The sequence below is a fragment of the Dendrobates tinctorius genome, unplaced genomic scaffold (assembly GCF_039654945.1).
Source record: "Dendrobates tinctorius isolate UK_male_01 unplaced genomic scaffold, ASM3965494v1 ptg000075l, whole genome shotgun sequence".
In the NCBI taxonomy this organism is placed as follows: domain Eukaryota; kingdom Metazoa; phylum Chordata; class Amphibia; order Anura; family Dendrobatidae; genus Dendrobates; species Dendrobates tinctorius.
The window spans coordinates 56,003,105-56,026,274 of NW_027361743.1; the positions used below are offsets into that span (position 1 = coordinate 56,003,105).

Below are 23,170 nucleotides of genomic sequence, written 5' to 3' on the forward strand. Positions count from 1 at the left end.
TTCTCATAGTCTGGGAGTCCTTCATGTTTTTTTTTTTTTTTTTTTATTTAAGCAAACACTATGCAGGCTTTCATGTGTCTTGCACTGAGGAGAGGCTTCCGTCGGCCACTCTGCCATAAAGCCCCGACTTGTGGAGGCTGCAGTGATAGTTGACTTTGTGGAACTTTCTCCCATCTCCCCACTGTATCTGTGGAGCTCAGCCACAGTGATCTTGGGGTTCTTCTTTACCTCGCTCACTTTGGCTGGATGGCCAGGTCTAGGAAGACGTCTGGTGGTCCTAAACTTCTTCCATTTAAGCATTATGAAGGCCACTGTGCTCTTAGGAACCTTGAGTGCTGCAGAAATTATTTTGTAACCTTGGCCAGACCTGTGCCTTGCCACAATTCTGTCTCTGAGCTCCTTGGCCAGTTCCTTTGACCTCATGATTCTCATTTGGTCTGACATGTACTTAGACAGGTGTGTGCTTTACAAATCAAGTCCCATCAGTTTAATTAAACACAGCTGGACTCCAGTGGAGTAGAACCATCTCAAGGAGGATCGCAAGGAAATGGACAGCATGTGACAAAGGGAATCTGTCACCCCATTTTAGCCCCATCAGCTGCCGGCACTGCCATCTGGGGCTTATCTACAACATTCTGTAATGCTGTAAATAAGCCCCCGATGCAACCTGAAAGATAAGAAAAGCAAGTTAGATTATACTTACCGGGGGTCGGGTGCAGTGGGTGTCGCAGGCCGGCGCCTCCCATCTACATACGATGCTGTCCTCCTTACTTCTGCTGCGGCTCCAGCACATGTGTACTTTACTCTGCCCTCAACAGGGCAGATAAAGTACACCTGCGCCGGAGCAGAAGTAAGAAGGAGACCAACATTGTATGAAGATAGGAGCCAGACCACGACACCCATCGGACCGGATCCCCGGGTGAGTATAATCTAACTTGTTTTTCTTATCTTTCAGGTTACATCAGGGGCTTATCTACAGCATTACAGAATGCTGTAGATAAGCCCCTGATGGTGGTGCCGGCAGCTGATAGGGCTAAAATGGGGGGGTGACAGACTCCCTTTTAAATATGAGTTTCTGCGCAAAGGGTATGAATACTTATAACCATGTGATATTTCAGTTTTTTTTTTTTTAATTAAATTTGCAACAATTTCTACATTTCTGGTGTTTTTCAGGCAAGATGGGGTGCAGAGTATACATTAGGTAGAAAAAAGTTGAACTTTTTTGAATTTACCAAATGGCTGCAATGAAACAGTGAAAAAATAGAATTAGACTTACCGGTAATTCAGTTTCTAGGAACCTTTCACGACAGCCACCTTGGAGGTTGTCTCCCCGCCCTAATAGGGGACAGGAACACAAAGAGGTTGAATAACCCTCCCCTTCCTGCTACCTCAGTGTTTTTTCTGAACGTACTAGCATGAATAGTTACCGCTAGTAGAGCAGGAATCATCAGGTAAACATTATATAGGGAGGGAAATTAGTGCCGTCATGGAAGGTTCCTAGAAACCGAATTACCGGTAAGCCTAATTCTATTTTCTCTAGTCACCTTCCATGACAGCCACCTTGGAGTCATGCCAACGTTAATTTTTTAGAGAGGGACTACGGCTTGCAAGACGCGTCTGCCGAACATCAGATCCCTATTGAAATCCAGTCTATAGTGTCTGGTAAAGGAGTGCAGAGGACCAGGTGGCCGCTCTGCATATCTGCTCCGAAGACGTATTTCCTCTTGCTGCCCAGGAAGTAGCGACTGAACGAGTGGAGTGGGCTTTTAACGATCCGGGAGGAGAGAGATGTCTTGAAGAATATGCTAGGGAGATAGACTGCTTGATCCAACCCGCTATAGTGTTCTTTGCCACTTTCTTCCCCTTATTTCTTCCTGAATACTGAAGGAACAGGTTCTGATCGATTCTCCAATCCTTGGTTGCCTCGAGGTAGCGGAGAACTACCCTACGGACATCCAAGGTATGACATTTTCCTTCCTTCGAATTAGAAGGATTTGGGCAAAATGAGGGCAACACAATCTTGACTTCTATGAAAGTCTGACACCACTTTGGGCATAAAGGAGGGGTCTAGACGCAGTACTATACTGTCTGAATTGAGTAGGAGGTAAGATTCCAGTACTGAAAGGGCCTGTAGCTCCCCCACCCGTCTAGCCGATGTGATTGCCACCAGAAACACAGTTTTAAGTGTGAGAATTTTTAATGGTATTTCTGACAGGGGCTCAAACCCGCCTGTGTTAGGCAATTGAGCACTAAATTTAGATCCCAAGGAGGAACCCGATTAGGGATCGAAGGGCGAATTCTGCCTGCCACTGTCATGAACCGCTTGACCGAGCGGTGTTTGGCTAGGTCTTGGTCAAAAAAGGAACAGATACCTGTACTTTCAATGTACTTGGAGTAAGCCCTAGATCTAACCCTTTCTGCAGGAAGTCTAGTATTTGGGCAATATTTGGGTGGGTGGGGTCAGAGGCCCCCAGAGGAAAATTTTTTCCATACTTTGCCGTAAATTGCATTTGTTACCGGTTCTCTACTTTTTTGAAGGGTCCGGATTACCTCATCCGACAACCCTTTGGCCCTCAGAATGTTGGCCTCAATAACCAAGCTGCTAGACATAACTTGGTTGGGTTCGGGTGTAGTAATGGACCTTGGAAAAGGAGGTCGGCCTTCTGGGGTAGAAGCAAGGGACCTTCCTGGGCCATGTCCAACAGAGTGCTGTACCAGTTTTGTCCGGGCCACATGGGAGCCACCAGAATTGTCGTGACCCCGTCCGCTCTGATCTTTTGTAACGTTTCTGCCAGCATCGGGATTGGTGGAAAGGCGTAGGCCAGTCTGAAGACCCATGGATGGGCAAATGCATCTGTCCCCTGGGCTCCGTACGTGGGACTGAGGGAGAAATAGGTCGCTGCTTTTGTATTTTGCGCATTCGCGAACAGGTCGACCTCTGGGTCTCCCCATCTCGAGGCTAGAGCCTGGAAGACCTCTTGGTTTAGACACCATTCTCCTGGATGGAAGTCCTTCCTGCTCAGGAAGTCTGCCTGGATGTTTTCTGACCCCTTCAAGTGTCGGGGTCGTAAACGACAATGAATCCTCATTCACCAGTCATTCCAAATCATTGTGCGAGCGCAAAACATCTGGTACCGATTAAGAATGACTCAGACACGCAGCTGATTCAGTCTTAGCTAATGTCCTGCATCCACACCTGTCAGGAGCAGTACAACAATTGGCTTTATTTACAAATACACAATACTATATTGAGTGTTAGGGGAAGGCGTGCATTAGGCGGGGTTTATGCAGTATACATCTAGTGTCCAGTCTCTCTCTGATTCGTCAAAACGTCTCCCGATGGTTACTTCCTCTTCACATTCCTGAGTTATCTTTTTTAGGAGAAATGAAACTTAACTTAACTCTTTAGACACTGAATTTAAGTGAAAGTGAACACTGGCAGCCATCTTTAATACAGTTACATTTGCATTAGCAAGCAATTAGGAAAAACTTATTGTTTCACAGTATAAAAATATAAAAGTTATATAAGAAAATATATTTTCACCTTGACAATCCCCCCTAAACACTAAGTTTTTCCCTTAATGAAAGATCCTTCGAGACTGTCCATGTGATGGGAAAAGGGGAGGTGGATTTCTTCATCCAGACACCTCAGAAGCTCTCCCCTAGCGAGAGGCCTCCAGGCAGCTGAACCCTTCACTAACCTCACATGGAGTTCTCCCGCTGTCCCTAAACTAAGTCTCTTAACATCATCTGAGAATGGGGGGGTTTTGTCTACTCTCTTGAGGGGAATATACTTAGGGATCTTCCCTAGATCAGTACCATCGTACTCTGGTGGGTCTACTTCTTGATTGAGGAAGGTGCCAGTCGGAGTTGCTTTGGCAATAACCTTTTTATACAAGGGAATAACACAAAGAGTTATTGATCCAATTACAAGGAGGGCAATCAGTACTATACAAGCTTGTTGAAGGAATCCCTTGAGTCCACCCAACCAGCCGGAAAAGAAAGATGTGTCTACTCCAGCATTAGTTTTCAATTCTGCTGCTAACCCAGTTATCTTTTTAAGGGCTATCATGGTTTTTCCATTCACTCCAGAGTTCTGAGGGATATAGGTACAACACTCCTCTCCCACCATCCCACAAACTCCTCCTTTCTCAGCTAATATCATATCAAGGGCTAGTCGATTTTGGAGTGTCATTCTAGTGTTAGGGCCCAATTCTTCAACTATACCTTGGAAGGCATCTTGGCTGAAATTGACAAACCTTTGTTCACTGTAATATATGTAATTGATCCATTCAACATTTTTATTAATCTGCACCTGTGGGATTATAGAAGCAAAGCCAGCATAGATCTGGTTCTGGGCTTTAAATTGGTCAGGCACCCCCCTTGGCACTCCAATAGCATCAACATATACTAGTGGATCTTCTTCATAACTCATATGGAGCTGATCGAGGCTTCTCCTTTTCCTGGTAGGTTCATCAGGTATCTTTGGATCCCAGGGTAGAATCTTGAACTGCATAGCTAGTTTAACAAGGGTGCATTGGCCTGTCCAGGCATTTGGCAACCTAGGACGGAGCTTACCATCTCCACATAACCAATAAATGTCATACATATATTGTGTATGTTTGATTAACAAGTCAGTATCTAGAGAACTATTCTCTTTGCAGAAACCTGTCTCGAAGATCCCTACTGGTGTACCTGTGGTGTCGTGGGAATTATAGCAGGTGTAATTGTCAGCTAATACAGTTACTTCTCCTGGGACCTTTAGTTTGGGTTCCTTATGAATTAGTGGGACGTAATCTGGGCAATCAGTGGGCTTCAAACCTTTCAACAAATTCATGACACAGGCAGTGGTGTTTAGGTATGCTCTGAGTATTCAACTGGTCATTCGGAATAACAAAGGTAGCTGGAGTCAAACGACCCAGAGTACAAGCACCTTTTACCCCTACTGGCAACCATTTATATGCATTGTCTCCACATACCCAGAACATGTCACTAGGTAGGTCCCATAGGGCTGAATGTTGTAATACCAGTCTATGAACTAAATCTATGAACGCAGATACATTCTGAAGCATACACCAATTTGGAAGTTGTCCTAAAGGGCTACAATACCCTACATCGGGATTTCTACAGGTGGGAGTTCCTTTCTCATATCCAGATGACTCGTTGCAAGGTATATTACCTGAAATATTAAAACAAGTTTCATTATTGCCCTGGGGAAATAAATTGGAATACTCCCAGGACGTTATGCAACCTTCTTTCTAGCAGTATTGGTTTGAAGGCATCAGTAGAGTGGGAAGTTACATTAAAACTAACTTGTAGGCCATACATTGGAATTTGCCCCAGGTAGGTTAACCGAGTTCTATTCCTGGGTACCCAAGCCCCCCCTTTATATGCCAGATATTGAAGGTATGTGTTACTTCCTGAAAGATTACCCTGCCACCAAGGGTATCCTACCCATCCCACAATAGGTATTCCAACAGTTGTGTTCCATAACTTCACATTATTTGTGGCATTATTAGCGAGCGTATCAGAACAACTGGTCCAGGCAAATAATTCCTCGGGTGGCACAGGAATAACAAGGAACGGAATACTAGTGGCCGATATTGGTGAATGTGTGCAGATCCAGCAATCTGCTGGAGACTGAGTGTCTTTTGACCAATCATTTAGTATTTTTTCATGATGTTGTATAAACTTATTATTCAAGGACATTGGAGAATTTAGATTGTCCCACGCAGCTACCATTATTACAGATAATGCAACAAAACCAAACCAAAACATTATGCACTCTTATGCTTTGTTAATTCCTGTGGCTAGTTTGCAATGCGATGCGTGGATCCAGGTTGGTCGTCCTTCCAACTTAACAGAAGTAGGCGTTGTCAGGAGTACTTGGTAAGGTCCTTGATATCGGGGTTCAAGGGTCTTTCTGGAGTGTTTCTTGACATATACGTAATCACCAGGTTGTAGACAGTGAGTTCCTTCCACACTATCTGGATCTGGAATGGAAGAGAAAACTAGAGAATGCATTTGAGTTAAATGCTTTTGCAACTGGATTACATAACTTGTCAAATTATCCACATTGAGTGTTAAGACCTGTGGGTAGTACAACCCTGTGTTCGGTGGTCTTCCAAACAGTATCTCGAAGGGTGACAGTTTAGTTTTCCCCGTGGGTGTGTACCTTACTGAGAATAATGCTAATGGGAGACACTCTGGCCATGGTTTATGGGTTTGTTCCATGGTTTTCTGTATTTTCAATTTTAGTGTCCCATTCATTCTCTTTACCTTCCCTGAACTCTGTGGGTGGTAGGGTGTATGAAATGCTTGTTCTACACCTATCATTTGCATCACATTTTGCATTACCTCAGCAGTAAAGTGTGTACCTCTGTCTGATTCAATTGTTTCAGGGACACCGAATCGTGGTACTAGTTCCATCACCAGTTTCTTTGCAGTAGCTCGAGCTGTAGCCGTTTTCACCGGGTAGGCCTCTGGCCATCCAGAGAAGAGATCTACACATACTAGGATATTTGCATACACTCCTACCTTGGTAGCTGTATGTCGTCAATCTGCCGTCTCTGAAACGGGTAGAGAGGCCTAGGTGTCGCTTTCTTAGGGACTTTTACTGTTTTACCTGGGTTGTGCTGTGCACAGATGAGGCATGATTGTACAAGTTTCGCGGCTGCGCAACTGAAGCCAGGAGCGATCCAGAAGGCATCTACCATGGCACACATGTGACTTTTTGAGGTGTGATTGGGGCCATGTGCTGCTTGCACCATGATTGGGAGCAGGGACTTTGGTGGGCACATTTTATCCTTATTCTCCCATACTCCATTTGAGTTCAGCTCAGCTCCCAGTCTCCCTCGGTGTACCTTCTCTGTTTGGGCAGCCTTTTGCTGGAGGGATTTCAGGACATCTAGACCCAATGTGGCTGGAATACGCTGACTCCCCGCCACCGTCCACTGCTCTCTCTAGGCCGCCTTGTGCTATTTTAGCAGCCTCGTTCGCCCTTCTATTGCCCTCTACCTCCACGGAGTCACCTTTGTGTGTGCTTTTACCTTGACAATGCCAACCTGGACTGGTAACATCAATGCCTCCATCAATTGTTTCACCAGCTCTGCATTTTTAATGGGCTTCGAATCTGTGAAAATATTAGCGACTTTACCTGCAGCGGCTCTACACACCTCAGTGAGTGCCTTCAACTCTGCCTCCTGCGCCGACATGTGAGGAGAGAGTGGTTCCGCTCGGATTACCTCATGTGAGGATACTACTGCATATCCAGTGTAGAATCGTCCATCCTGGTGGTATCTGGGGCCATCTACAAAAAAGAAACTCAAAGTCTGCATTAGGAACAGGTTTTTCATGAATGTGTGCAAACCCAACTGTCTCCTGACTCATCAGTTCTATGCAGACATGTTCATGCGTCATGTCAAAGTATCTTTCCTCACGCGCGAATATGGTCACCAATTCCCCCTTTTCTGAATCCACAGGCAGGAGGATGGCTGGATTCAGAACGTTACATCTTTTGAGGAGTGACATACTCAGGAATTAGTAGAGCACACTCAAGTCAGAGCTGTCTGGCCATAGACAGATGTTTTGGTTGAACTTGTAGGAGTATGGCATGGATGTCATGTGGGGAATAGATTGTCAAAAGAAACGTCAGTGTCATCTCACATGCCTTTCCTATTACGTCTCCACTTTTTTCCTTGTGCTCCAGCATACATGACAGGTCGTTTTATTGTCCTTGTTTGCTCAATTTCTTTAGCTACCTTAAGGAGGTCTTTCGGATCTACATGTCTCCATTCAGGTCTGGCTGTCTGTACTGCGTCTCGTAAGTCTTTGTTCATACCGTCAATGAATGCATCCACCAGTATTCTAACATCAAGTGGGTTTATGCAAATGTACCCCATGTCTGCCCATTTCAGCTGTAACCGTCCAAGGTATATCTCTACTCTCTCTCCTCTTTGCTGTGTCACATTAGTCAGGAGTACAGACTGCTCTGATTGTTCCACTGCAGCCCATTGTCTTAGTGACTCACAGTACGTCTCCCCAGATCGTGCAGATTTATCATCCATGCCCCAAGCCTGATTCTTTGTCACATCTGTGTGTCTTAATTATATGATCTAGTGCGTCACCTGCCTTTAAACTCACCAACCTCTCTAAGTCTGCCCAGGTACACTTATATGTTTGCTGTACTTCCTTTATGTGTCTGTAAAACGGGAATGGTTGGTCTTCAGGGGCAGGCAGCTGCTTCAGCAAAGCTAGCTGGTCAGAGGGGCTCCAGGGATAATACACCTGTATCTTTCTTATTCTAGTCACACTTCTAGGTCCTGATGGGGTTGGCCGTCTGACGTCTACTGTCAGCTTACTCCTCAAGGGCCAATGTCCCCACTACCCACACTATTATGTCAGCTTCTTATGATCTTGTCTGGATAGGATTTAGTGCAATTCTCTTAGGTCAGCAGCACAGGTCACACAAGTAGCTATTCAGTCTGGATTTGTCTGAGTCTGACCACAGTGTTTACAAGTCCATTTGTTTTGTCTGGGTCTCTGGTTACACTTTGTCAATCAAACATTCATAATACACCTTCCATACTGCTGCACATTCTCAAGCATCATTTATTCACTTGCTATTTTCTTCCCTTGTCTGTGCCTTTTTGTACATCCAAACATTCACACTCTGGTATTTTTGCCTTTTTCAATGTTTGTCCCACTTGTTTTACTGCTTCCTTCCTTCTCTGTCTCTTGTAATTTGACACAATTTGCTATACAAATCAATCACACAACTAGAAGCAGGTTCAAACACATTAATGACCAAGCAATCACTTACAATTCCCTTCTAAATTAGGCACCATATCTTACTTTTAACTTCCAATCTTCAATTAAGTACTGTTGCTTTAAAATGCACAAATCTTTCAGCGTGTACCTTACGGATAGAATTACAGAGAATTTTGAGCACAGCTCACACTCAGCAAAGATAAGAGCGAAGGGAGAAGAAAAACTATGCAGCGCCATCCTTCACCCCTCCCGTCAGAATGCAGCGTCATCCTTCACAGAATTCTGTAGTTCTTTAGACTTATCAAAATCAATTTCTACAAAGAAACTCAAAATCACGGGATTTCACTGTAAGAGCAGATAACTGTATAATGAGATTAACCATGCCTTGCCCTTTTTCTGGCCAAATGCATTCAGGAAACTTTACAATGTAATGCCACATATAACACGAACTATATCATTACTCAATTCATTCAGTCTCAGATGTAGATTTGAAATATCTATAACGCATCTGTCCGGGATACGGCAATGCTCGGGTGTCCTGTAATCATATATAGGGCCTGCAGTGTGTAACACTATATCACAGGGCAAATTCCCTCCCTGGGTGGACATAGCGTCTCCTGGATGCAAGGGGCCATAATTGGCAAGGTAGGCCTGACACTCTTGGGTTATGGCTGGGCCTCCCTTTTTCACTAACTGTTGGACCAAACCACCTCTATGCGACAGGGTAGAGTTAGCTGGGTTCACTATGGCTCCTACCTGGTGGGTAACTATGTCCCCATACCCCACTGAGAAAAGAACCTGGGAGCCCTGAGGTGTGATGTAATAGCGTGAATGACAGGGGAACCAGATTTCAGGGTCATGGGGCAACCTAGAGGATTTGTTGAGAGGGGTAGGTAGTGGGCTTCTTCCGGGCCGGGGGGATTCGAACGGACCTAATAGCAGTGGCGGGGCAGGGGGAATTGTAGCAACCTGATTGTCAGAATCTTCTGATCCCTCATCATCTCCGATAGCTTGGCGCCTCATACGCATTACGGACCGGAAAGCCGTACTGCCGGTCAGGGCATCAAGAGTGAAGGGACCTTGACCAGGTGTATTTACAAATATCACAGTGGGTTGCACCGGGAGACTAGGCCCAGAGGCCGGAACAGAAACAGGAACATTAGAGGTGGGAACAGCATCGGTCGGTGCCGGAGGTTTCTCAGGAAGTGGTGGTCCCGGATAGTACTCGCCGGAAAGTGTTACCAGCGGACATAGTGGCTGGGGAGGAATTCCGGGTGCACCAAGATGGCTGCCGGTGGAGGCGTGGCATGCCCCACTTCCGTCCATGGTCTGGGCGGAAGCCCAAGGACGGCCCGCCCCACACACACACGGCAGGTTTCCACCCAGGTTGGATTCTGCACGCCACAAACAGGACACACCCACGTTTCTGGAGAGCTCGTCTTGTCGCCATTATAGGGCGGTGGTTGGGACTGCATTTTCATCATCAGTGGCACGGCGGCCATTTTACAATCTATAAGATCACAGTTCAATGGCATTTTATAACCAAACACAGGTTCCGCATTGTCTGATCCTCCTTCCCCATCAATCTCTTTCCATCCTTCATTCTTCAAGCCTCGCGCAACTCGCAGATGAGCTTGTGCTTGTTCTAACAATCCTTTATCTTTCAACATGCCTCGTTTGTTCTCTATGAGATTATGCCACATAGCCGGCTGTAATCTCCCTGACGAGGGCAATCCTACATGCTTATACAATCTCTCAACATTCTTGACTGCCTTCTTGCCTTCCCGTGACGCTACTATTGCCTTGACCTCCACAGCATCCTCATCTAACTTGTGGGGCACAGACTTCTGCTTTAAGATACGCAGCATGACTCTTACAGAATACTATGGTTCTCTGCAGAAAAACCACTGGTAGCGATATCAACACTGATGTTCCACAGTACGGAGCCTCACGTTCGACGTACTAGGAAAAGAGCCTCGCGCTCAATATTTCCTTTCCCTAACCTTGAACAGCAGTGATTAACAGATTATCCTGCCACGATATTCCAACAGTCGGGAGGCGGTCTCCTAGTGAGAGCCCTCCACAGAAATACAGGTGGTCCCTTCTCGGGATGTCTTAATTACCTAGCTGGTACAATATCACAGAGGCTGCGTCTCCTATCCCTTCCTCTAGGTTGCCCCACAATCTGCAACTAGCTCAATTTATCACTCCACTTCACTACTAGACAATAGTCACGGGTAGGGTGGTTGAATGGAGTACAATGACCGGTGGAGGAGGTGTGGTGTACACGAGGACGCGCAGAATGCGACGTCTCTCAGTTGCTGGTTCAGAGCGTGGCACAGGATCGCACTCAGTCTCACCACTCGACCGGTCACCCCTCAGACCCAAGGAGACCACAGACAAACCAATAACGGCTGAGACACTAGCAAGTGTGACACATACAGTGTATATGATCTCACTTACCGTGTTTTGGAGGGTGATCAGTCCTCGAGGTCAGCCACTACAGGTATCATCCACAGACATCCAGGCATGGGTCCAGAGGAGCCTCGGATCACTGTCCACGCCCCACGTTGGGCTCCAAATTGTCGGGGTCGTAAACGACAATGAATCCTCATTCACCAGTCATTCCAAATCATTGTGCGAGCGCAAAACATCTGGTACCGATTAAGAATGACTCAGACACGCAGCTGATTCAGTCTTAGCTAATGTCCTGCATCCACACCTGTCAGGAGCAGTACAACAACTGGCTTTATTTACAAATACACAATACTATATTGAGTGTTAGGGGAAGGCGTGCATTAGGCGGGGTTTATGCAGTATACATCTAGTGTCCAGTCTCTCTCTGATTCGTCAAAACGTCTCCCGATGGTTACTTCCTCTTCACATTCCTGAGTTATCTTTTTTAGGAGAAATGAAACTTAACTCTTTAGACACTGAATTTAAGTGAAAGTGAACACTGGCAGCCATCTTTAATACAGTTACATTTGCATTAGCAAGCAATTAGGAAAAACTTATTGTTTCACAGTATAAAAATATAAGTTATATAAGAAAATATATTTTCACCTTGACACAAGTGTACCGCAGAAATGGATAACAGGTGCTTCTCTGCCCAGAGGAAGATACTTGCTGCTACCTTCTTTCGACTGGCGTACCTTGTGCCCCCTTGGAGTCTGAGATATGCCACCGTGGTCACGTTGTCGGAGTATATCCGAACATGATGGTTCTTGACAAGGGCTGATGCGGCCTTCAGTGACTCTTACACCGCCGTCAACTCCCTTAGGTTCGAAGATCCGGATCTTATGTTCTGGGGCCACTGCCCCTGGAAGTATGAATCCTCGACCACGGCTCCCCAGCCTTTCAGACTGGCATCGGTACATAATATTCTTAAAGGAAGCTGATCCCAGCTTACTCGCCTCAGGTTTCGGTAGCTCAGCCACCACCAGAGGGTCGATTTTACATGTCCTGGAAGTGGAACCCTCTTTGATAGGTTGTTTGGGTGCTTCCTCGTGTTTATCAGGACACATGACTGGAGGACACGCGTGTGAGCTTGTGCCCAGGATAGCGCCTGAATGCACGCTGTCAGGGAACCCAGGATGGACATGGCGTCCCTCAGCGTCGGTGCCCTTTGGTCTCTGAACCGGATTATTCTCTGCCGAAGGTCTTTTTGACGATCTTCGGGAAGAAAGGACGTCCTCTTTTCTGAATCCAAGAGGATCCCCAGGAATTGTTTCCTCAGGGAAGGATAGAGGGCAGACTTCTGGAGATTCGGTATCCACACTAGGGTTTCGAGTATCTGTAGGGTTCTTGATACGTCCTGGTTCAGCCGGGTTACCGAAGGGGGGACGATCAGCAGATCGTCTAGATACGGCACAATGCATATCCCCTGAAGCCGAATGGAGATGACTGCATCCTTCATGATCTTCGTGAACACCCTTGGTTCTGGGGATACCCCAAACGGCAGGACATTGAACTGGAGGTGGCCGATTCCTTGGTCGTGGGAGATCGCGAACCTCAGGAACTTCCGGTGGTCCGGATGAATGGGAACGTGGTAATACGCGTCCCTTAGATCTATTGTAGCCATCTGCCAGCCTCGTCCAATAAGAGGGATCGCTGATTTCACTGACTCCATCTTGAACCTTCGATACTTGATGAAGTGGTTCAAGGGCTTTAGGTTTATTATGAGCCTGTGCTTTCCTGAGGGTTTCTTTATCAGGAACAGGCGAGAGTAATGTCCTCTGCCCGCCTCTTGTGGAGGTACATACGAGACCACTCCTTCCCATAGAAGTTCTTCTATCTGAAGCAACAGGACTTTTCGCAGGCTTGGGGACTGTGCCGGGGTAATTCTTAGGGCATGCGGGGGGGCTCGAACTCCAGTTTCAGCCCAAATTGTATAGTGCGCATGACCCACTGGTTCGAGGTCGTGGCCTGCCATTGGGCGAGAAACTGAGTCGACCCCCGACCCGGGAGTCACTGCTTCTCCGGGGGCTGCTGCTGTTGGGGGACAAGGATGTTTCTTCCTTTACCCCCTTTCTGGTAGCTCCAACTACCCGTCTTGCCCTTTCCTCTGAATGCCTTCTGAGAGGTCTGTTCTCTTGAGGGACGAAAAAAACCGCCTTTTGGTGGATTTCTGTTCTGGCAGTGACTTCTTGTCGGAAGCCTTCTCAAGGATATCATCCAGGACAGCCCTGAACACGTGGTGCCCGTGGAAGGGAATGGCGCAGAGTTTCGTCTTGGAGGTGATGTCACCCCCCATGACTTCAGCCACAAGGCTCTCCTGGCAGAGTTTGAAAGGACTAGGGACCTTGCTGCCACCCGTACCATTTCTCCAGAAGCATCAGCTAAATAACCTGTTGCCTTCTGGAGGATTGACAGGGAGTCTAAGATTTCCTCTCCTGGGGTACCCCCGGGTAGGTGGTCTTCCAACGTACGTAGCCAGAAAAAGAAAGATCTGGCTACGCAGGTGGAAGCAATATTTGCTTTGAGCAGGTCCGTAGAAGCTTCCCAGGACTTTTTAAGGTGGCTATTTTGCGATCCATCGGATCTTTCAATTGGGAAGCATCCTCAAAGGGCAAGGATGTTTTCTTAGTGACCTTAGACACTTGGACGTCTATCTTAGGGATCTCCCAAATAGAACTAACACCTTCTAGGGGAAACCGATTTTTTAGCTCAGAAGGCACCGGTAAGTGCCTTCTCGGGGGAGGACCACTCCTAAGCTATTAGGTCCTGCATAACCTCATGAACCAGGAAACCCTTTCTACCTCTGGGTTTCAACCCTCCAAACATCTCATCCTGGACTGAGAGCCTGACCTTCTCCTCCTCCAACCCCATGGTATTTGTTACCATGGAGACTAACTCCTCCATATCCTCCGAGGAGAAATAGTTTTTTTTTTTTTTTTTGCATCATGACTGGAGGCGGATGTGGAGCCCTCATTTTCACAAATATCCTCCGATCCTGAGGAACGGATTTCTCCCGAGTCTGAGTCGGCTTCCATAGGAGCCCTTTTCCTCTTTTTTATGGAGCTGGGCCCTGGGCCACCGGGGTTTGGGCTGCTATGGAGGTTTGAACTTCCTGCCTAATTAGAGTTTTTATGCTGTCAAACAGGAAGGGTTGCTCGGTGCGCAGGATATTTTGCGTACAAGGTTGGCATAACTTTTTGTAGTCAGAAGGAAACCTGGCACCACATATACCACACTTTCGGGGGGTTTTAGGGACAGAGGCCTTGTCTTCCTGCAAGAAAAAGGCTTACTCAGACCTGTGCCACCAACTATTTGACAGGTAAGGGACCGGCCCTGCTACTCACTGTAGGAGGGGGAACGCTGGGCTCCGCAGATGCTGCAGTTGAGGGCTTCTCACCATCCATGTCTGCACACACCACAGACACTGCGCTTACCTGGAGCTGCTGCACCCTTTTAAAGGATGATGCTGCGTTCGTTTGCTGGGTGCTCCACCCTGGGGAGGATACCGCTCGACCCCCGCTGCCATTGGATTAATTTCCCGGCGCGCCTTTCCCCCTCACAGGACGCCGGAGGCTGCAAACCGAAGTGCGCGTCACCGCTACTTCTGGTCGATTGCCCGCCCCCTCTGACGCGCGCGGCTCCAATGCGGCGCTGGGAGGAAGGAGGAAGCAGGGGAGCTATGCAGGACCCCGGCAGGCACCATACCGCCCCGCTTTACCCCGGAGGGCGCGGGAGGGGCGGCAGAAGTCCCGAGTGACACTGCGGTGGAGACGGGAGCAGCCCATGGAGGAGAGGTGAACCCCCCCGACCTCGGCTGCCCAGCTCGGTGAGTACATAGGGACTCCGCTCGCTGGCCACGGCAGCCCCTTGTGACCTCTTCATGCCCCGATAGGGGACAGGAAAAACACTGAGGTAGCAGGAAGGGGAGGGTTATTTAACCTCTGTGTTCCTGTCCCCTATTAGGGCAGGGAGACAACCTCCAAGGTGGCTGTCATGGAAGGTGACTAGAGAAACATATGAAAATATATTATATATATTCCAGTGGGCGGTCCTACCAGTGATTGACAGCTATCAGCATGTACAGAGAAAACTCCGCTTACTCTAGAACACCCTGCCTGCAGATAACACACGCAATGTTTCTGGCCTTAACCAATGTAGTTTTGCATGTATTAGTCAGTTTTGAAATCAGTCAGTAATTATTATGGCCTCATTTATAGAGAGGAGCGAACATAGTTGGCTCCCTCCTTATTAAGCAAGCTATAGCACTTACCGAAGAAGCTGCATCGGGAACCCGGTTACCTGGAGCGCTCTCGATGATCGGCTCTTAGTTGCCACAGCTGCGACACATGCAGCCACAGAGCCGAACAGCTGATCGGGAGAGCTCCAGGTATCCAGAGGCATCTTCTTCGCTAAGAGCTATAGCTTGCCGAATAAGGAGGGAGCATACAATGTTCGCCTCATCTCTACTCATGTATGCCCATTAGGCTGTTGAGTTTGGTCCGGAGACCTGCAGCCTTACAGAGAGCGTTTCCTCGAACATTGATTTTTGTCAGCACAGGCGCTCAGTGCAACTTTTCAGAGGCCTAACAGTTTGTGCACCTTCCCACCCTCCTTCCTTTGGCTGCTGTTAAACCAGAGCCATATATCAAGGAAGACCAAGGTGAAGAAAGATGCATAGAAAAGTGCACAAGTCCCTGAGCTTTGTTGGGCTACTTTCACACTTGTGTTAGGAGGCGCAGCATACGCTTGGCGTGAAGCTCCGCCCCTGCCGCACCTACTCCGGTCAGCCCCGCCTATGGGCGGCACGACGTTGCATGCGACCTGCGTACCCTATCTTTAGCATTGGGTACGCAGGCATGCTTTTGCCGGCACATGCGTCCTTTTGACGGTGCGCCGGCCGCACCAAAATGCAACATGTTGCGTTTGGCGCACCGTCAAAAAGGATGCATGCGCCGGCAAAAGCATACCTGCGCACGGCCTGCCTACCCAATGCTAAAGATAGTGTACGCAGGTAGCATGCAGTGTCATGCGCCTATAGGCGAAGCTGACCAGAGGAGGCGCGGCAGGGGGCGGAGCTTCATGCCGAGCGTACATTGCACCTCCTAAAGCAAGTGTGAAAGTAGCCTTAAAAGTCATCCTGTGACGATTCCTTTCGACAAGTATCAGGTATATATACACTATATATTTTTTAGATGTATTCACCAGTACAGCCAGAGAGCTGAATTGGTTTATGCACAGCTGAAGAAATCCCACATCTAGATTATGTTGTAATTCCTCATGATCAGACTCCTGAAAGAAAATTAGAGAATTCTAAATGTATTTTGGCTTTTTCTTTCTTTACGGACAACGCAGTTATCTATGTGCACACATAGTTTTTTTTTGGCTCTGCGGATTTTGTAGAGAAAACCGCAGGTAAATCCGCAGGACAAAATCCTGTGGTTTATCTGCGGTTTTACACCTCATAATGGATGAGGTAAAACTGCAGCATTTCTGCACCAAACAATTGACATGCTGCGTTTTGAAAACCGCAGCAAAACCACGCGGAAAAAAAACGCAGCATGTGCACAGCTTTTTTTTTTCCATTGGAGATGAAAAGGTACTGTACAACCACAGGGCCAAAACAGCTGCGGAAACGCAGCAGAAACCGCAAAGTGTGCACATACCCTAAGACTATTCTTGGTCATGGTGTCTGAGGATTCGCTAAAAACTAAATGCTGTGCTTTAGCATTCTTTCCATTTGAAACAAGCCTCATTCTTACAACCCAGTAGCATTATTTAATTTAACCCCTTCAAAACATTCGCTATATGTAAATGGCACCTCGGAAGCAGGCTTACACAACGAGCCCACCCTGTACCCGGCAGGTAATTGCTGACTATTACAGCCAGGACCTAACCTTAATAATCACAGGTCGAGCGGATCCCACGATTGTTAACTTAAATGCCGCTGCCAATCTCTGACAGCGTCAATTAACATGTGCCAACGTGTGCATGCATCATTACCTCCACCCATCGGTGCGCATGTGATGGCGGGTTACTGATGGATTGTCGTGACAGCCAGGGGGTCAGCTGATGACCCCTGGGCCTGTCATTACAGAAGTCCTTTGAAACCTGCCTGTGGCCGGGCTTCAAAGGAGGCCTTGATTTTTGCTACATACAGAGGCATTCGCTGGATATAGCACAAGTGATTGGACAATCGCATCTTCAGGTTGCCCAAGGAGGCCAACGGGAAAAGTAAAAAAAAAAAAAAATATATATATTTTTTTAAATATGGAAAATATAAAATACCCACCCTTCTCTCCATTGAAAATAGAGATATTAAAAAGATACACGTGGCATCGCCTCATTCAGAAAGTCCGATCCAACAAAATATAAAAACAATTAACCTGATCAGTAAACACCATGAATGGAAAAAATTCAAGAACGATAAAACTACGTTTTGTTCTTTTGTCACCGCAGTTCCCCAAAAATTGCTATAACAAGCGATCAAACAGTCACATCTATCCCAAAATAGTACTAATACACAAAAAAGTCTAGTCCCGCAAAACATAAGCCATCACACAAGGTCCTTTGGACGAAAAATAAAAGTTACTGGTCTCAGAAAATAGTGACAACACCCCAATTTTTTTTTTGGCAAACTTAAAAAACAAAAAAAAAAAAAAAAGGACGTTTGGTATTGCCATAATAATAGCGATGAGGAGTATCATATTGCATGATCATTTTTACCACAGAATGAACACTGTAAAATCAATTGCTATTAAAACAATGTCAGAATTGTGTCCCCCCCCCACACCTGATTTCACCGCACTTGGTTCACTGTGGTAAAATGAATGACGTAATTTAAAAGTACAACTCGCCCTGCAAAAAAAAACAAGCCCTCATATGTCTGTGGAAAGAAAAATACTAGAGTTATGGCTCTGGAAATAAGGTGATGTAAAAAAACTGAAATTCAAAAATTGGCTCTGGGGGGGAATAGGTTAAATATAATGAAGTATTTTGGAGAAATACTCAGATCATTACATCAAAAACTGCACACTATCTGCAAACTGAAATCTGTTCAGGAATGACTTTACACAATGTCCCATGTCTGATAGCAAATAAATTACATTACTAAATACTACAAGTGTGTTCCATGGAGGTAGAAAGGAAAACCAGCACACAGATTACCAGTCTAACACTTTATTACATTTTATACATGTACATTATATCACATCAGAAATCTTCCAATACTGCGAATAATGTTACTTTACCTTCCCTAGACTTCATATTGCAGAGGGGAAGATTGGTTTAAGATCATACTTTTCTGGCTCTATCTACATACAGAAAACACAGCCCTCACCAAATCATGAGAACAGGAATCACAAATGCAGCTTTATGGGAGTGATGGCCACTCGTGCACTGTCATTTTTTTTGTGTCTGTACTCAAGTTCAAGGAGAGGTCTGGCACCTACATTTTTTTTTTTTTTTTTCACACACCACCCTATCTACCCAATCTCCAAGGGGCAGCACTAACAACACACAGCATCCATCACCTCTCCTGGGACGGGACGTCACAGGGGCAGCACTAAAATTAGTTTCTAGCATCGCTGCCCCCTAAGACGTCCCGGATCCTGGGTGATGGACAGAAATATAGCAATCATTACAAGTCTGACAGCAGAAGTACTGCGTTGGCAATATATCTAGTTCTGGCCGCCGAGGATTTAAAATACAAAACAAAAAACTGTGTACATTCAGTGGTTTTCTTCACATAAAACATGGCAGCTACTAAATTATTAAAGATGTAATATTCAGGAAAATTATATAAGCAGGAGACACACAATTACACTAGTAAAGGCACAACACAGGCCACTTGATGGCGCCCTTCTTGAAGCTTTCTTTGCAATCCCGGTAATGGTTAGCCTTACTCTAGCAGCACTGTTAATATTGGAAAGATATGACGAGTGAACTCCAATATTTACGTGCTGCTAAGGCACGGCTGACATCTTCAATCACAAATGCAGGTGACTTCTTTTTGGGAGGATGCATCCCTTGTGTTTTGGCGGCAGCACAATATGGCCTGCACCTCTGTGTAATCCACAAACCATTATGTGCTGCTACTATACAGCAAGGTAATTAACACTCGGCTCATCACCAATCCTGGGGAGACACGAAACGTACGTGGCATCACGCTTAATGTGTCATACGTACAAAGATCAGCTGGCCGGTCCCCCAACCACGCCATACACCAAATCATAGACCAGGCTTGAGCCTCGGTTTTCAACACCTGAAAAAGAGAAGAGAATATTTAACACATGAAGTTATTAAAAGAGCAAATTCATGCAGACAAAAAATAAGTAATATGTGGCGTGGCCTGGTCTGGGTGATAAATGGTTAGTGGCGGAAAGATGGTTATGAGACTACGGTCCTGTATGCAGAGTCTAGTAAGGTGGGTACAGAAGTGTCACGGATCCGTATTTTAGCTAGGCCCGCTCAAGACTGGAGAATTCAGTCTATGTTCAGTTTGGCAGGTGCAATGCCTACACACAACATGCAGCCACATCACGCTGGTGCTTGTAGTTCCACAGTGTATAAGACTTCAGACCTTCACTGTACAGGCATACTCAAATACCAGGCCAGGCCACAAAAGAAAGGATTGACATGAGGAGACCGCTGTGAAGGCTGGTACAGGTACAATGTGCCAGCACACAAGAGGAGCACTGCTTAGTGAGTATTCCTGCTTAAGGCAGTGGTCACACTTGCGAGTGTGGAGAGTCTCTCGCATCAATACCCGGCATTGCCGCTGGCACACGGGACCGGAGTGTGCCGCTGCATGTATTTCTAGGCAGCCGCACACTCTGATCCCGAGTGCCGCTGGGTATTGATGCACGAGTTTCTCACATCACACTTGCAAGTGTGACCCGGGGCCTAATAGGCAACGACCCCCTACATTCAACTCCTTTTACAGTACAGAATCGATCAAGGTAAAGTCACTCTATACAAACCCTACTAGTCTGGCTGTGCAGGAGGCATGTGGCTAAGTGGGGGAAGAAGGGCATCATGCCCATTTTAAGGCTGTGTGCCCACGTTGTGTTTAAGCGCTTCTGCCGCGATTTTCGGCGCAAAAATGCTTAAACTCATACTGAACGCACCCCATGCATTCCTATGGCATTCTGCACATGCTGTGCTAATGATGCGTTTTTTCCCGCGACAGAATCGCATTGCGGAAATAATGCAGCATGCTCATTTTCTTTGCGGAATCGCCGCGATTCTGCAAAGAATTGCCGCGATTCCGCACCCATAGGAATGCATGAGATCCGCTTACTTCCCACATGTGGCTATGCTCACCATGCGCAAAGTGAGCGGCTCATGTGCGGATGGTACCCACAGCCTGGAGGAGAGGAGACTGTCCTCCAGGCCCTGGGTACCATATCCCTGTAAAAAAATAAAAATAAAAAAAAAAAATTAAAAATCGGGTTATATTCACCTTCCGGCGTCCCGCGCAGCCGTCCCGGGCCTCAGCGATGCTCTCGTTCCTAGTAATGCCTTGCGAGTCCTTTCATGATGTCACCGTCCCGCGATACTATAGCGGTCCCTATTCCTCGCGAGACCTCATGTCATCAATGGTCTCGCAAGGCATTACTGGGAACGGGAGCATTGCTGAGGCCCGGGAAGAATGTGCGGGACATCGGAAGGTGAGACTATCACGATTTTTTATTTTTTTTAGTATTAACATTCTATCTTTTACTATTGATGCCGCATAGGCAGCCTCAATAATGTAGTAAAAAGTTGGTCACACTTGTCAAACACTATGTTTGACGAGTGTGACCAACCTGTCAATCACATGCCAAGTGATGCTTCAAATCGCTTGGAAAGTGCTTGAATTCCGACGCGAAAATCGCAGAAAAAAACCGCGAGTTTTCTGGAAAGGAGTCCGGTTTCATGTTTTAAACGCTACGTGGGCACATAGCCTTACATAATTTCTGTAAGTGGGATAGCCATTTTTAAAACAACCACTAATATTGTAAAATAACAAGCCCATCACTGCGCACCTCCTCTCAACAGTCAAGTGCTGACCCTCCTGCAGTGCTCAAGTCTTGGTTTACAGGTGTCAGGTCACACGTCAGTAATAAAGAATGTGACCACTGACTGGCTCAAGTGCTGCCCAAAGCTAAACTAAAAAGGACTAGAACGCTGCAGCAGGGCCAGCACTGGATCATTGATGGAGTGAGAACCTGCGAGTAATGATGGTTTTGCTATTTTACAATGTAGAGTAGCCAGATGACCACTTTAAGACCACCTTATTCAGGGCGCAAACCATTCGGAAGTACTTTTAGTGTATGTAGCGCCATGTGTTTATTTCCCCCCCCCCCCATATGTACAAACTCCATGTGAATCACTACAGCAGACCCTGGTGTCTCCTAGAATAACTACTACTTCATAGTGATGCAAAGTTTTCAGAAAGTTTTTTTGTGTTACACATCACTGTTAATCTATTGTGAATTTTACATTAACTTGGTTTTTCACTATTATACATGTATAAATAAAACTAGGTGATAACGGCTTATGGATTAACGGGGTTGTCCAGCCTTAGGCTACAAACCTGCAATAATTAATAATCGCAAGTATACGATATGTATAGTTCTGGCCACATTCACTAGAGGTGTCTAACCTCTCTCAATAAGCGAGGTCACGCACATCTAGTCGGCACATAACTGCATGTTTGCAAATCGCATATGCCCACTCCTGGTGCTGGAGAATCCTCGCAGCGCCCGCTATGTGAAGATTCACAAGTCTGCAGTCACAGTGACTGCAGACCTGTAGCCCAAGGTCAGACAACTCCTTTAAAGAGGACGTGTTGCCAGAGCAAAAGGGAATAGTTTTTGCTCTCCTTTCCCCCAGTACTCCTGAATATATATTTTTTTTTATTGCTAATGTGTATTGTTTTCACCAGGGGGCGGAGCTCACTGGGTAATTATGCAAAGCCGCCTAAAGACTTGCAACTATAGAATACACACACACTCAGGGGCAGCAGGAATAAGAGCAGCAAGATCAGGTTACTTGAGGTGGTGATTGTTCCTCTTTTAAAAACACAAAAAAGTAGAAAAGTGTCCTTAACCCTTTGATAGATAACTGAGCTTAAGGGTGGTTTCCAGGATCTCAATTGATGGCCTATCCTTCAACATTAAGGCTGTGTGCCCACGTAGCGTTTTTGATGCGTTTTTTTTTTAGTCAAACCGCATCAAAAACGCTTAAAAGCATCCCATTCATTTAAATGCATTTTGGCATTTTTGTGCCAATGGATGCGTTTCTTACCGCTAAGGAAACACTTAGCGGTAAATGCAGCATATTCATGAATTTGCGCTTAGGTCCGTATTTTGGGTATTTCCAATTGTCCAAAAGACGCGCGCGGAAAAAACACACGATTTCTGGGAAGGAGAACCAGTTTCCTGAGCGTTTAAAAAACGCTACGTGGGCACATAGCCTAAAGAGACCACAGCACTCACAAAGGCGGCCGATTCAGTCAATCAGCTGGGGTGCCAAGCGTTATACCTTCTGCAATCTGACATTGATGTCGTATGCATTTAAGTGTATTGAACTGTCCCAGTGACAGCAGGTCCCCAATAATGTGACCGGGAACCAAAATGATCATGCCCTAATCTGTGCTGTAAGCCCAAATGCAGAACAACTTCATAATCATATTAAGACCACATATGTGTTAATCGTCTGTGTATCCGGCTGACATCACATAACCACCCACATGAAGCCATACTTCACACGTATCCACATTGACGTGGTACAGTGACATCGGGAGGCACTTGCTCTCCAGCAGCAGCCATGTCAGATGCTGCCTGAACTGCACATATTGGACGCCTTTACAGTCAGGAGAATAAATTAGAGGATTGCCGTCTGTGGTAAATGTCATTATCTGAATCAGAAAAGTTACAGGAAAAAAAAAAAAAATAATTCA

General features: G+C 46.3%; 1 long non-coding RNA gene across 1 annotated transcript in view; it reads right to left on the reverse strand.

Annotated features, from left to right (window-relative positions):
- Window positions 1-19,379: 19,379 nt before the first annotated feature.
- Window positions 19,380-23,170, reverse strand: part of LOC141096587 (uncharacterized) — a 226,893-nt gene continuing 223,102 nt past the window's right edge. Inside the window, exon 4 of the long non-coding RNA XR_012233716.1 lies at window positions 19,380-19,486. This is a non-coding gene — a long non-coding RNA (uncharacterized lncRNA). The remainder of the gene's footprint in view (window positions 19,487-23,170) is intronic.